The sequence below is a fragment of the Podarcis cretensis genome (genome assembly GCF_951804945.1).
Source record: "Podarcis cretensis genome assembly, chromosome: 6".
Lineage (NCBI taxonomy): Eukaryota > Metazoa > Chordata > Lepidosauria > Squamata > Lacertidae > Podarcis > Podarcis cretensis.
The window spans coordinates 40,355,377-40,370,895 of record NC_137175.1 but is presented as its reverse complement, the minus strand read 5'-3'; the positions used below and the strand labels follow the sequence as shown (position 1 = coordinate 40,370,895).

Below are 15,519 nucleotides of genomic sequence, written 5' to 3'. Positions count from 1 at the left end.
TCCTGTTTGCCTCTGGTAAATACTTTTTGCAAGGTTCAACAACCTCTTTTACTGGAGGCAGCAGATAGACAAATAATAATAACAACAATAATGAAAGGGATGACATTTGCAGTTTTGAGTGAGTGCCATGCATGCCACTGGTTCTGGTCACTTCTATCCTCCTCCTATGAGATCTGCCTCCACTCAAAAGACAGAAAGAGAACAAGCACATGGACACATACTGGACTTTTCCTAGGGATGTGGGAATCCGAGTGGAGTCTTGAAAAGCACATAGAGCTGAAAACGGAAGTGGGAAACTGTTTCACTATTCCAACTTTGTTCTTCAGCTCCATGTACTTTTCAAAGTAACCAAATCTTAACTTACAGTACAATCCTATACATGTTTACTCAGAAGATAAGCTGAATTCATTGGGGCTTCAGGCATAGGTAGGGGTGTCTTACCTATAGAAGCTAGTGGCGTGGGGAATAAGGGTGCCAGGTTCTGGAGGGCGCCAGGGAAGAGGTGGAGGCTGCACACAGTGCCTCGCCGCCCTCCGCCATGCCGTGCCAAAGCAGCGCCACGCCCGGAGCCCCCGTCTGCCATGGCCACCGTGGCACGAAGTGGCCAGCTGAGCCGGGAGGTGCCGCGTCCAGCCTCCATCTCTTCCCTGCTGGAGGAGCTGCCCTCCAACCGCTGCCCGCCTCCTCCAGCCCTGCCAGCAGTGCCGTCCTCCCTAAAAAATTATGGGAAACAGGGGGTGGGGTGGGCGCCAGAGGGAGCTTTGCACCTCAGCGCCGGATATGCTTAAGATGGCCCTGGGCACAGGATTGCATCCTTAATTGTGCATTTGTTTGTGTAAAAACAGCTTGTTCCGTTTTTCCATAATCTTTTTTTTTTATATAGATATTTATTGAGATTTTTTTTTAAATACAAAATGCAAAAATGATAAACAATATAACATGAAACATAACACATTTTTCAAAACTTCTTTGGACTCCCTCACGTCTCCCACTCCCACTTACATCATTATGACCTTTTTCCAGCAATTTATCATCTTGTTTACATTCTTAAATCTCGTTCAATTAATTTAATCTAATAATTCTCCAAAAATTTTATATTTTCCTCAATCTCACTTATCGTCAAATTCAAATCTAATTCAATGGTAGGCAGTTATTTATGATCTAGCATCCTTCTTAGCCTTCTACCAAATTACAATACTTTTGTAAATAAATCTTGAATTTCTTCCAGTCTTCTTCAACCCTCTCTTCTCCCAGGTCTCGAATTCTACCAGTCATCTCATCCAGTTGCATATAGTCCATCAGCTGCATCTGCCACTCTTCCAGTGTGGGTAGATCTTGAGTTTTCCAACTCTTAGCGATAAGTATCCTTGCTGCCGTTGTTGCATACACCGTTTTTCCATAATCTACTGCCAGACAATTTCAGCACCACTCATAATTTTTTTATTTAAAAAATCTAGTATGTTTTATGTTAGATGCTCCAGTGTAGGCCAGATCTATTTTGCCGTTTTCAGTACAAACATGGACAAGAGATAATCAAGGCTGAATACTCATGCTACAGTTGCCTGGACCTATACCTGTAAGGGGGGCCAGAGTCTGAGCTTTCTGTTTTCTTTTTAAAGTAAATTTCTAATCTAGCCCCTTGGAAGGGGGAGGGAAGCAGTGACTTGGTAGGCTCCTTTCCATCTTTTTCGTTCTTGCCTGCCTATGTGTTGGTTGTGTTGAGAAGCAGATTTCACTGCTTTGACAAGAAGCAGAGGAGAAAGGAAAAAGATGCAGCATAGTGATTTTCCTCTTGCTTCATAATCTGCTCCTTGTTTTTCATTTCTTTTCTGTAGTACATGAAAGATTATGTCCTTTTAAACATGTTAGTCTTCAAGATACCACAAAACGTTTATTGTGGTAACTTATTTCATGTGTTCCCTTTTTTGGAAAGGGGAGTGGTCCTGTTTTGGAAACAGCACCAGGCCCCGGCCCCCAATCACCTTAATCTGGCCTTGGAGATGCTCAAATCTTTGTAGAAAGTAATCTGATTCTATAAACACTAAGCAATGGTTGGTAGGTAATAGGGTGCTAAGAGCTTGCAGGCGGCTTAACTGATTTCCCATGCTTTTGTGTTGAATACTAATTCAAATAGACTAGGATTTTGTCCAAATATTTAAAAGTCTATTTAGTTTCACACTAAATGATGCAATGGACATATGGTTAGGAATTTATCTGCCAGAAAACATGTTTTCTATAAGTTCCTTTGCTAAATACTGCAAGACAGATGGTGCATAATAGTTTTGGCCCAATCTTTTCCCCACACGAAGAAAGGGTGATTTCTTTGGAGACATTTCTTATTATACTCCCAAGGTCTCAAAAGTTAGTAGCTTTCAAATGGATATTGTAAAGAACAGTGAAAAAGAGATTAGAATGACCATTTTTCAAAATATTTCTCATGTAATTCTTATGTGAATTAGGTAAAAGCAGCTTATTGTACAAAAATGAATGAGAGAAGGTCGGTAAAAGCTTGGTACACTGCTCCTTACATTTCAATGAATATAGTTTTCTAAACATTTGTTTTAAGACTAAAACTGACTACAGCAAGACTTGAAGGAGAGGGATGACCAGCCAGCAAGAACTGCCTGAAAGAAACTGAGAAAGGAGGTGTGAATTGCTCAACTTTGCAGTAATGTTCTTTCAAACACACAAATGCTCCCAGCAGTGTGGGAAGAAAAAGGGTTGTAGAAGGAAAGGATTGGTGGTAGTGACTTCCCACTTGCGCTGGAACAAAGGAAGCTGTATCTGAATTCAAGCTAAATCCCTTGCAACATTATCCATAAAAATCTTAGGCAGCAACAACAGTCCTTGCTTACCACACAAACGTGACACTTCCTTTCAATTCACTCCATAGGAAAGTTAAGTACGTATACATACAAACATAACTATTAGCTATGACATCTGGAACTAAGGAGCAAGAAGGTTACCCCCTCTCTCAAATGGTTACAGTACAGTATTTCCACGCTGCCTAGAATGCAGAAAGTTGGTACTGTATAAATGTAACTCCAAACGCTATAGACATAAAAACACAGCATATATAATACCCAAAGGCAGGGATATAGGTACATATCAGGCTCTTGATATGTATGTATCTATCTCAGTATTGGTTACACTGACTCAGTGGTGGACCGTAAGGAAACGCAGCACCCACTCTCCTCTCTCTGCTGGGGCCATTGGGCTGGGTGCGAGGAAGCAGCAGGTCCGTCACACTCTGCGGCATCACTCCACACACGGGTCAGGCTTGACACAGGGATGGAGCTGCCATGGCCGGCAGCCTCTCTGCTGCTGTGGAGCTGCGCACGGTGCAGCCTAGCCAAGGAGAGGGCGGCAGCTCTCTGCCACCTGGGTCAGAAGCGGAGCTAAAGCAGAGTGGTGCTGAAGCTGGATGCGAAAAAGCTGCCTTGACAGCTCCCTTGCATGCCAAAGCCAGGATCTGATGGGAGTCTGTTATGGGGGTGCCTGGTCGTTTTCCCCCTCCAGAAAATGTTCCTAGGACAACGGCAACCCCACACTATACCTCTGCACTGACTGGCAGCCGCTCTCCAGGCTGGGATCTACATCAGCCCTACCTGGAAATGCTGGGGATTGAACTTGGGTCCTTCTGCACACAAAGCATGTGCTCTACCACTCAGCTCCGCAAATGATTACGGTACTTGCACACCCACTAGGAAGCTGAAATCTTGTTCAGGACAAACTGATTACTAGAAGGCCCTGAAAACAGGTTCCCAAAGCAGAGGACATGGACATCCCCCAAACAGTTAAGCAGCTCCCGTACTAGCTAGAAAACTGGAATGTTGTGCTCAATTTGCCTGAGATAACCCAATTATCAGGAGTCAGAGAAACCATGTCTGCTTTTCAATTAGCACAGTAGATGTAGACACCTTCCAAATAGTTAAGCAGTTCCGATACTATGCAGGTGGTGCTGTGGGTTAAACCACAGAGCCTAGGACTTGCCAATCAGAAGGTCAGCAGTTCGAATCCCCGCAACGGGGTGAGCTCCCGTTGTTCGGTCCCTGCTCCTGCCAACCTAGCAGTTCGAAAGCATGTCAAAGTGCAAGTAGATAAATAGGAACCGCTCCAGTGGGAAGGTAAACGGCGTTTCCGTGCACTGCTCTGGTTTGCCAGAAGCGGCTTAGTCATACTGGCCACATGACCCGGAAGCTGTACGCTGGCTCCCTCGGCCAATAAAGTGAGATGAGCGCCGCAACCCCAGAGTCGGTCACGACTGGACCTAAAGGTCAGGGGTCCCTTTACCTTTATACCATGCTTTTTGTTCTTTGTAAAGCACCTTGTATTTGTTGTATTCTCTGTGGCTTGTTATTTTGGTATTATTTGATATTCTTGACACCACACACACACACACACACACACACACACACACACACACACACAGGTTTACGGTATAGAAATGAACAAACAAACAAAACCAAATAAATGGTGTATATGGAAGCAATTGTATAAATAAATTAATAATATTAATTGTAGGCATTACAGGAGGCACAGGACTCACTACTGAATGAATTATGGTTTGTGTTCATTCATCAGAGATGTGCTAACAATCTTATCTCCAGGGAGGTTGATATGGAAACATCGTCAGAATGGGGGTAATAATGAAGGAGGTTACTTGTCCCAACAATTCACAAATTAAGACCTCAGCTGCTACAGTTCTATTAAGGTGCAAAGTGTTACATTCCTGTTGATATGTTAAAAACTGAACTGGGGGGGGGGGGGAGAAGAACCCTAAATATTCCCCATTGCCAAGGGTTTCGAAAGAAGGCTGCTGCATTGGCTTAATCTGAAGCACCTTAAGTTTAAGCAGAACTTAAATGCTCCATTTAATCAGATGGACTTCAAGGCTATGCAACACAATTCTAAACATGTTTACTCAGAAGTAGGTTCCTCTGAGATCAACAAAACTTTTTCCTTTGCATGTGTATGTAGGTTTGCATTTTAAAATCATCTTAAATATTTGAGGAAAATAGTTCTAAAGATAGACCCGTTGAACACTTCTCACATGATGTGGCTGGTGTGTGTGTAAGAAACTAATCTGTCTCAGAGTTCTGCTGACTCCGGAAGCCCCAGTTGGTAGCCTGGGAGAAGGAGATAAGCATCTGTTTGGGAGGCAGGGAACCTCCGGTGATTAGCTATTGTTCAGAGGTTCACTTCCTGTTGCTTCTGAGAACTAAAGGCCAGTTTTGGCCATATATAAAGGCATCTTGAAGCAATTGCCTTTGTGTGCAAATGCACAAAGGGAGTGTATTTTATTGTCTGGAGTCTTACCCCTCCGCTACTCCTTAGTTTTAAAAACAGTATTGTGAAAGGGAGAAAATATAACTAAACATTTCAGGGGCATTTACTTAAATAATATGGGAAATTGCAGGCTGTATTTGTGTGTCACCATTCCTGCCCTGTGTTGATTCACTGAATCGATATTTAGTGCATAACCACAAACAAGCATTATATGACTGTCTCACGAGTAGGAAACTATAATTGAAGGAACAATGGCTGTCCCCTCTTTCCACAGGAACTCTAACCCAGCTGCAACTTTGAAGTCATCATTGTTATGGAGTGAGCAGATTTCAGGCATGCAGGATCTTTTTTAAAAAAACCCAACAACAACCAAGAACACCAAGATCCATCAAGGAGAATCAGGTGCCAAAGGTATGCGCATAGAATTAAAGAATTCTGAGCCCAGGAATTTGTTTTGAGTACCAAAACCAAACTACTACTGATTGAACCCTTCTTTCCACTTCCTTTATTTCAGCAGCATAATTTAGTGGGTAGGGTCAGACTGGCAGAGGATTTCTTGCTTTAGGCCTTAAGATTTGTAATTCTAAAATTTATTATATTTGGCAAAAATAAAAGCAAACAAAATAACAGCAAACAAAAACCAAATCTACAAATATGTTTTCTTGCTGTAAGGGAAATGAAAAGTTTTGAAGATTTCCACAATTATTTATTCCCTGCTAGCAAAATCAAGACATGTATTGTAATCTGTTTACATCGTTCGCATTTAATTTCCACTGGACTGAAAGCTGAAAATAAAAATTTAATAAATCCCTGGATATACAAATGTATGAAAACAAGTATAGCCTATTTCACTTGACATAGGACGTTTGCTGAAGCAAATCTCATCACTCAGAGACTGACAGCTGAATGTGTGAAGTACCTCAATTGAAAAATACTGTTTGAGGTCATGACAGGTAAAATGAAATATCTATTTGTGCCATTTGGCATTTTCGCACATGCAAGTCATCATGATGTTTCAGTCAGTGATTAATGTGTATGTGTGAAGTTACCTTCAGATGCCATACCAGAAATGTTAGGAAACTTGTTCATCCGGTATGTAGCAGGTAGTGTTCATTTAAGTACTTGCAGTCTCCCTCAGAGACATTCTAAATTTCAGGAAACTCAGTGTAAAGATGTAAAGGCCTGGAAACACCCTCCCCCATCTGTCCGTCCCCTTCCTGGGCCTTCACATCTCTAGGTTGATTCCTTTCCCCAGCCCTGCTTGCTTAGGCTTTACACAAGAGGAAGAAGCCTACAGTGATCCTAATCTCGCTTGAGAGACTAGCTATTCCCTGGGGGTAAATACAGCAAGGGGAGTGAAATTCTTTAAGGATACAGCTGGATTGTCTGACAAGACAGACCCCTGAGAATGTGTGAAGGAGGGGAATTAATTGCTTGACTTCCCTGTGAGCATTTCAAACCATCTAACCAGTCCTGACATTTACAGGGTAAGGGATGCCAGTCACCTGTTTTTAGTGGGTGGAGGGAAAGAAGATACAGAAAAAAGCTTCAGAGCATCCAGTTATTTTAGATGCCTCTGTTCAAAGCCACCTGACTGTGCTGCTTTGTACTTCACCCCATCCCACACACCCTTCCAGCTGATTCATGCAACAAGTAGAGTCAGAAGCAGTATTTGCTTTTAAACTGATGGTGGGGGTGGGGGAGGGAATGCATGAAGACAAAGCCATGGAAGTATGCACTGTAGTTCACACTGAATATTGCGGTTCGGGCTACAATACTGTCCAGAAGTATTAAGGCTTCTGTTGTAGCCTGGAGCATGGGCTGAAGCTGAGAAGGTACAACAACCTTGTAGAGTTATCTGTTGCTTTTAACTCCCACGTTGCAGGATAGATTGAGAGAGTTTCATCTACCAGCGCTGCAGTGTACTGTTGCACTCATGTTGCAGTGTTGGAGAGCTGTGATGAGAGAGAATAGCATACAGAGGTCCTGCCAAGTAATCCATTGCTAACATTGCAGTTCAGAGGCGAAACTCTGGCTAGCTGATTCTCAGGCAAAAGTTCCCTATATCTTTCAGGCTGCAGTAAAGGGCAACCTATTAATATAGCCTCCAACCAGGCAAATCAAGCACTCAATTGCATGCAGAAGCCTTGTGCTCCATTGACTTGCATGGTAACTGGTCTGCATTTTTAAATGTTCTAAACAAGCAAGCAAGCTTTGCACATGGACTCAAGTTAGATCAAGGATTCCTGCCTTTGATGCTAATTTTTGTTTTTCCCAACCCCAGGCTCACACCCAGGGATACAATGCAACAGTTTGTTGGGGAGCCCCCTTGTTTATATGTCAAATATACTACTTCCAGGGAGACTGGCAAATAAAAAAGGACAAGGACAAGGCAGGAAGAGCAGAGAGGTCAGATTTAGTCAAAGTCCGTCCACAAAGGTCAGTGCTAAAGGAACAAAGAGGTGTGCTCTTTTTTCTGAAGGTACAGTGACAAAAAAGAACAAGAAACAGGAAGACAGAGATTAACTGGTCAGGTTCCCTAATAATTTATCAGTACATTTGGAAGGTGTCAGGGAGTCCCATTAACTTGGCTGGTTTCACTGACTGCTCTCCAATGCCTCACTGTCCAAAGTACTTAACTATAATAAACAGCATCACAACAAAACACCAATAAAAATCATTAAAGCATAAGCTTCATAATTTAGCATACAGTTTAGCCTTTCCATACTTGATGTGCAGATTGCTGATTGCGATTTATTCCACCCATTTATGGATGTCACATGAAGGCGTGCACTAGATTTATTACGGCGATATTTCATCCATCAACAGTTTGACTGGCAAAAATGGGCAGTTATTACCAGAGATAGATGCTGGGTGCTTAATTTAACCTTAATTTTCAATAAATGGCTTGTTTGCCACTCCATATATTTTAAAGATTATTTTAAAAATTGGCAATGTTCATCAAGATTTAAACCACAGCATATTGACAAGTATCTTGCAGTTACAAGCATCAGATTTTGATGCAAATGTTATTGATAACATGCAACTATTAGATAAAGCTCTAAATGCCACAAGCCGCAGCACAGGGAAGGGCAGCTCTGAATTAGAATAAGAGGAAATGATGCCCCAGTCTTGGGTGTGGTGGAGCTATGGCGGGTCCAGGACTAGGATAACAAAAAGTGAACCAGAGCATGTGAAGCCTTGGTAAAACCATAAAATAGTAAAAACATGGCCATGAATTAGGACATGCCTTGGGTGATGGTTTGGGAGGGGTGAATGTTAACAGTATCAAGATGGCTTGTGCCTTATTTTCATGATTGTTCAATTCCCATCAGGCAAAAGGATCCATTACATTCAAAAATAAATGATCATTATTTCCACCAGGCATTTTTGTCCCTTGGCTGAACAGACCTATCTGTGTAAACACACAGTTACAGCTGTCACAATGAACTGTATTAAGTGGTTCAGGTGGTTTGATAGGTAGTTAGATTCCCTTTCCCCTTCTTCATACCACCTTGTCATTATTTTACTCCTTGCTGCAATGCTTTATTCCCTCCCATAATATCTTTTTATCTATTGACTTTTTTTAATGAATGGTGCAGGAACTGGGGATCAATACATATCCCCTAAAGATGTGCTGCTGTAAATACAAACCCACTGCCTTACCTATTTCCCCTTTTATAAGCTCTCCACATATGGTTGTCTGCCCCAGTGCCAAAATCTCCTACCTATTTTTAGTATCCATAAATATACCAGTAATTGTGTGACGTTACTGAAACTGGTGGCTATCATTTATATACCAACAAAACAGAGGCCTATAGAAATGTATTTTGACCAATGAATTTCCATGGGCTGCATTCAGCTAAATCGTTGCATTAGCAGAAGCCAGTGCAATTATTCCTACGAGTGTGGTGGGCTTCTCCTTTCCCTCCCCTAGTCCTCTTGGGAGTGCCAGCTGAACCCTGAAAATAGCGTGGGGAGAGGGGAGGAGGTGGTAGCTTGTTTTGTTGGGCAAACAGAAATGCTTATGCAGACAGAATGATCTTCTTAGTGCTACCAAGAGAATAGTGAACTTGAACTCACTAAATTGAAGAAGGGAACATTTTACTATTCACCCAGGCTTCATTTTCAGAACACAAGTTATTTCAGCCTTTTATACTTAGGGATGGATGAATCTATATATTTCTAGTCCACATATTTTCCAGTGAATTTCACTTGTGTTCCTTCAAAAGTCCTTTAGGTCCTATTTCTGAATGTATCTGATTAAAAAAAAAAATGGCATGGGAATTCCTAAACATCTATTTAATTATGCATTTTATCTCAAATACTATTTTAAATATGTACTTTATCTCACTGAATGCACTTCTAAGTGTATTTTATCATAAAATATGTATTTTAATGCATTTTGGTGTTGTTTTGTTTTTTGTTTTGTTTCTTGCCAAGAACTATATCATAACATTGGGAATAGTGTGAAATCCAAAGGACAATTATGTTCTGATCCACACATTAGTGCAGGAGGCGAGAATCAAGTTATTTTGCATTATAATTCTGCAAGTGTCTCAATTTATGCCCATACTGTAGTTTTAGAATATGGATTACATGGCACAATGTTTCCCCCTTGTGGTAGGTGTTGCTATTGCTTCAGTTTTCACAATAATATAAAAGTGCATCATTTATTAAATTTTACTTCCCTCCTTTCCTATGAAAATTATAGATGCCACTAGAAGACACACTATTGGCATCACCACAATACAAACACAGCAGTAACAACCAGTTCATCGATGAGGTTAATTTTGTGCTGGTCTTCTTCAGTCTCATGCTCTTTCCTTGAAGTCTTTTGTGATTAATGAGATTATCACATAGGCTTTCCTTAATAGATAATGGGGAAATCCTATTTTACATAATGAAGTGAGAGGAAGAAAGGAGAGGAGAATTATATATTTAGCTCCTGGTTATACTGAGAGTAAAACAGGTACTTTGTCCTTTTCCTGATTTATATCTGGTCAGCAATATTACCCCTATTATTTATTTAGTAGATTTATATCATGCCTTCCTTCCTTCCATCCTGGAGGTCAAGGCAGCATACATGGGGTTCCCAGATAGCTTCCCATCCAAGTACTGACCAGGCAGAAGCCTGTTTACTATCAACAAGACAGCTGTATCATGTGCCCTCATGCCTGTTGCTACTGTTATTTAGCACTTGTCTTCTGGAGCAGCAGCAATGTGCTGAATTCTGTGCAGAGCTCTTTGAGAGCAGTTGCTGTGACAGCAATACTATGCAGTCTGGGCTACTTTCATTGGGACTGCAGCCATAATGGTGAAAATTGCTGAGAGGAACAGAGCAAAAATTCACAGTGGTAAATAAGCTCATTTTAAAGCTTGAATTGATTCAAACTGTTGTGTTTTGATGGTGGTGGTGAGCTTCCTTGATTCCATCCTGGGCTCAAAAAATAGTTTGTTTTGAAGTGATTGTCAGTCAGCCATTTAGATCACAATGTAGCCCCTTTCAGATCTTCAGTCTGTGGTGAGTGTGCATGGTGAGGGGGACTGTGTACATTACTCCTGGCTGAGTCATAAGCCCCCAAATTCCCAGCTTTCTTTTTAATCAGTGTAAGTTTCCAACACAGGTGGAAACAGAGATTTGAGGCAAAATGTGCAGCCACAATGCTCCTCATTTGTTCTCTGAAGAAAAATCGCCTACTCCATACCTGTGCCCTGTTCTTTCCCCACGAGATTGCGGAAGCCATTTTGGATGCCACACTCTCGCACTGCACTCTCACTTTGAAAAAAAATGCTTCTTTTAAGGGTGACATCAAGGTGCGGGTCATGTGATTCTCCCGGGAGTGCATCATGGAAGATGTGCATCACAGTTCTGAGTTTCCATAAGTTTGGACGGTATGCTTTTAGCCAATGAATGAAGTCATGGCAAAGGCTGACATTTGGGTAAGCAGACAGACCCAATCAGACAATGAGAAGGCTTGAGTAGGGTGCCCATTGTCTGTGCTCCTTTCCTATAAAAGTTAGTTGTAGATGCCACAGGAAAGCCCAATATTAGCATGGCCACAACTCAAAACACAGCAGGAGTTTTGGACTACAGCTCTCATTATTCTCTTCTAGTTTATCTAATGGACAAAGAAGATGGAAATTGTATAGCAGCAACATCTGGGGACTCAAGGTTGAAGAATAGTCCAGGCTAACCATCTGCAACCTGGTGTCCTCCAGATGTTGTGGATTTCGACTCCCATCAGGTCCTGCCAGCATGACCAACAATCAGGGACATGGAAGTATGAACAGCATACAGTGGTACCTCGGGTTACAAACGCTTTGGGTTACAAACATTTCGGGTTACAAACTTTGCTAACCCGGAAATAGTATCTCTGGTTGAAAACTTTGCCCCAGGATGAGAACAGAAATTGTGCGCAGGCGGTGCAGTGGCAGCAGGAGGCCCCATTAGCGAAAGCACACCTCAGGTTAAAAATTGTTTTGGGATAAGAATGGACCTCCGAAACGAATTAAGTTTGTAACCAGAGGTACCACTGTACTCTTTTGTATATATGTACATATGTATGTATGTACATGCATGCACGCATGCACGTACACACACACCACATACCAGACTTCTTCCTGGGACCTGAAATTGTGGCTGCTGCGCCAGTTCTGTACTGTGTTGGTTCCATAGCTGTCAACTTTCAGATTTGAAAATAAGGGATCATCAGCCTCAAAAATAAGGGATCAGCAGCCTCGCCTGTCCCAGGGACAGTCTATGGGATATCTAACAATCCGGGATAGCAGCGGGAAGCAGCGGGAAACGGCGCTGGAATAAGGGAATTTCCTGCAAAAAAAGGGAAGGTTGGCAGCTATGGTTGGTTCTGGCTAACATGGGTCTGATGGTTGGAGAGCACTTTGGCAACAGAGACAATTTGGACCAATAGAAAATAGAGCAACAAACAGGAAGAGCTAGTCCATCCAGCATGTCATCTCCTTGTCCCACCATCTTTGACCCAGGTCCAATCTGACCCTGCAATGGTGGAAGGTGGCATCATTGTCATTATTCTGCTGGTGCCACTGCAGCTGCCATGAGCAGTGAAGAAGAGAGTACTAAGGCATTCACCAGACTTTGCTCTCACCACCACCACTACTCTGCCATGTGGCCCATGGGAAGCTCCAAGGCAGGGAAGTAATAAGGAGTGGCAAAGGAAGAATTTGCATTTTTCCTCCCACTGTTGGAAACATACAATGCTATGGGCCAATCCCTGGTGTGCCTGCAAGTGTTCTGTATCCATGCACAGAATAATAAAACAAATATTAATTTTAAACAAATGCATTCACTTAATTAAACAAATGAAATTAATTATTAATTTTAAATACCCAAACTTTTCTTCCTGCCTTCAGGTGCTTTTTGTGAGGGAGAGACTAGAAAACAAAATTTCAGCTACATGCCCTTCTACATGAGCAAACATTAAAGAAGAATAGCCTGTTTTCCAGTTGCAGGCAAATTTAAGATTCTGATAGTCTAGCCAATAAGCGGAACATAGTGAATTCTGTAACTTAAATGTTAATGGCCACTAGAATGTGCTTCATCATTGGGCTTCAGGCTTTTTTTTAGCCTGATGCTGCTGGTAAGACAGTTCTTGAAGTCTACTTTGTATAATTCCTAACTTGATTGGCCTTTGCAGCAGGGCTAGTTGGCTTATTAAGAACACACTAATTGAAGAATTCTTGTCATCCATCAACTGATTGTCTCAGAGGGTAGGCCACTGATCAGTGGGTTAACTAGGATCTATTGAACACAGCTTAGCATTGTTAAATCTGTGAACAGCTTATTATTAAACCACAGAATAGCCACAGAACAGTATGGCACACAGTAGCAGACAAGGGGAAAGAGGGATGATTAAGAAGAGAGTACTAATACATTGAAAAGTAGGAAAGCCACCCACACCACTGAGCGGCCTTCAATGACTGCCAACTTGAGAGCTTTTAAAGAGATGCTAGAACTCTAGTAAACCTAAAGTCAGAATAAGAAAAGTTGGAAGAAATAAGTCTCACAGTCCTTGGTTACTATAGTGCTGTACTGGTTTGTTTTCTCTTTTCCAGGGTGTAGATTGGTACTGCAGGCCTGCATGTGACTGGAGAGAGGACAACATCAGCATCATACATTGTCTGGGGAGAGAGATCTTCAAGATTTAAGGACAAGGGACAGGGATCTGTTAAAAAGGGCAAATGCCTTAAAGGAAATCCGAAGCACATTAAGGCTTCAGAGCCATGTCTATGGAAAAACCTCACAACTTTAACTGAAAAATACTATGTCTATCCAAAGAAGTACATCATGGTGTACAGTATCTAAGGAACATCTCTGCAACATTAAAAAAAAGCAATTTGCTTCAAACTGTTTTAATATTGCGTTTTAAAATTACCATAACACAAGAGAACAAAAGTGATAAACTGCTAATTAAGGGACAAACTGTAGGGGGTGCTAGAATCCCAGCTAAGATAGCCTAAGCGCATTCCATTGTTAGTGATTTGATGATTATCAAAGCTATTTGTGAAAGCATATGGCAATCTCCTTGGTAATAGAGATCTGGAGGATTTAGAGCCTGCTCTGTGCTGAGAAAGTGAAATGGTGCTTTCTTTTCTTAATTTGTCTGCCACGAATGGCATTGCTGTGTGACAGGTACAAGGAGGGCAAGAATGAATTCCCAGATCATAGGTAGTTGCCTTATACCAGGTTAGACTGTTTGTCTAACTAGCCCAATATAGTTGTTGTTGTTGTTGTTGTTGTTGTTGTTGTTGTTGTTGTTGTTGTTATATAGTTGACTCTGACAGGTGACAGGTCTCTGAGGTCTTTGAGGTCTCTGAGGTCTTTTCTCATCAATTCCTATGCTGTTTGATCCTTCCAACTTAGGGTGGGGAATCTGTGGCCTCCAGAGGTTGTTGAATTACAGATTCCATCATACCTGACCACTGGCCATTAAGAATCCAACAATATCTGGAGGGCCACAAGTTCCCCATCCCTGTTTTAACAGGAGATGTCAAGGTGTTTTTCAGGTGCCCAGTCTTGTTGGCACTCTGAGCATGCCTCTTAACCCCTTGACTCTTCTGTTTTCCTCCATAGGTGGCTGTACAAAGAATCATAGAAATGTAGAGTTGGAAGGGACCCTGAGGGCCATCTAGTTCAACCCCTTGCAATGCAGGAAATCTTAATTGAAGCATCCAAGACAGACGACCATCCAACCTCTGCTTAAAAACCTCCAATGAAGGAAAGTCCACAACCTCCCAAGAGTGTCTGTTCCACTGTTGAACAGCTCTTACTGTCAGAAAGTTCTTCTTGATGTTTAGTCGGAATCTCTTTTCTTGTAACTTGAATCCATTGGTTTGGGTCCTACCCTCCAGAGCAGGAGAAAACAAGCTTGCTCCATCTTCCATGTGACAGCCCTTTAGATATTTGAAGGTGGCTATCATATATTTCCTCTTTTTCAGGTTTTTCCAGGCTAAACATACCTAATTCCTTTAACCGTTCCTCATAAGGCTTGGTCTCCAAACCCTTGATCATCTTGGTTTCCCTCCTCTGCACATGCTCCAGCTTGTCAATATCCTTATTAAATTGTGGTGCCCAGAACTGGCTGCTTAGCATGCCAACCGATTGTTTTGGAAAGCCCTTCCTTAGCCAACTATGATCTCCAAATGGGTCACATTTTGTCCCAGGTAACCCATCAGAAACCACAATCCTTCTGAGGGGATCATGTTGTCCAACATGTTCAGTTTGTTCCAGCTGCTCCATGGCATATTTCAGGACAAGTCTCATAGAATCATAGAACTGTAGAGCTAGAAAGGATCCTAAGGATCATCTATTCCAACCCCCTGCAATGCAGGAATATGCAGCTATCCCATATGGGGATCAAACCTGCAACCTTGGTGTAACCAGCAACACACTCTAATCAACTGAGCTATCCAGAGGCCCTTTGAAGTACTTTGTAAGTACTTAGAGCTCCTCCTCATTGGAACTTAAAGTCAATTAACTTCAGCTGGTTTGGGACAAACAGCTTACATTACATTTTCAGCAAGAACAACATAAATATGTAACCAAATAACTCCATATGATATAACAAAACACACACGCACAGTGTTACTCCACACAGATTACATAGTCAAGGGGAGGAATGTTTTAAGATCCAATTTTACCTTGGGGTATTGGTGCTCACTAAGAAGTAGATTGGCATCTGTACAGCATTA

The 15,519-nt window shown here is 41.9% G+C and overlaps 1 long non-coding RNA gene across 1 annotated transcript in view; it reads left to right on the top strand.

Annotated features, from left to right (window-relative positions):
- LOC307218140 overlaps positions 1–14,042 on the top strand; it is a 41,432-nt gene extending 27,390 nt beyond the window's left edge. Inside the window, exons 3-4 of the long non-coding RNA XR_013839816.1 lie at positions 5,564–5,700; positions 13,384–14,042. This is a non-coding gene — a long non-coding RNA (uncharacterized lncRNA). The remainder of the gene's footprint in view (positions 1–5,563; positions 5,701–13,383) is intronic.
- The last annotated feature ends 1,477 nt before the right edge of the window (positions 14,043–15,519 follow it).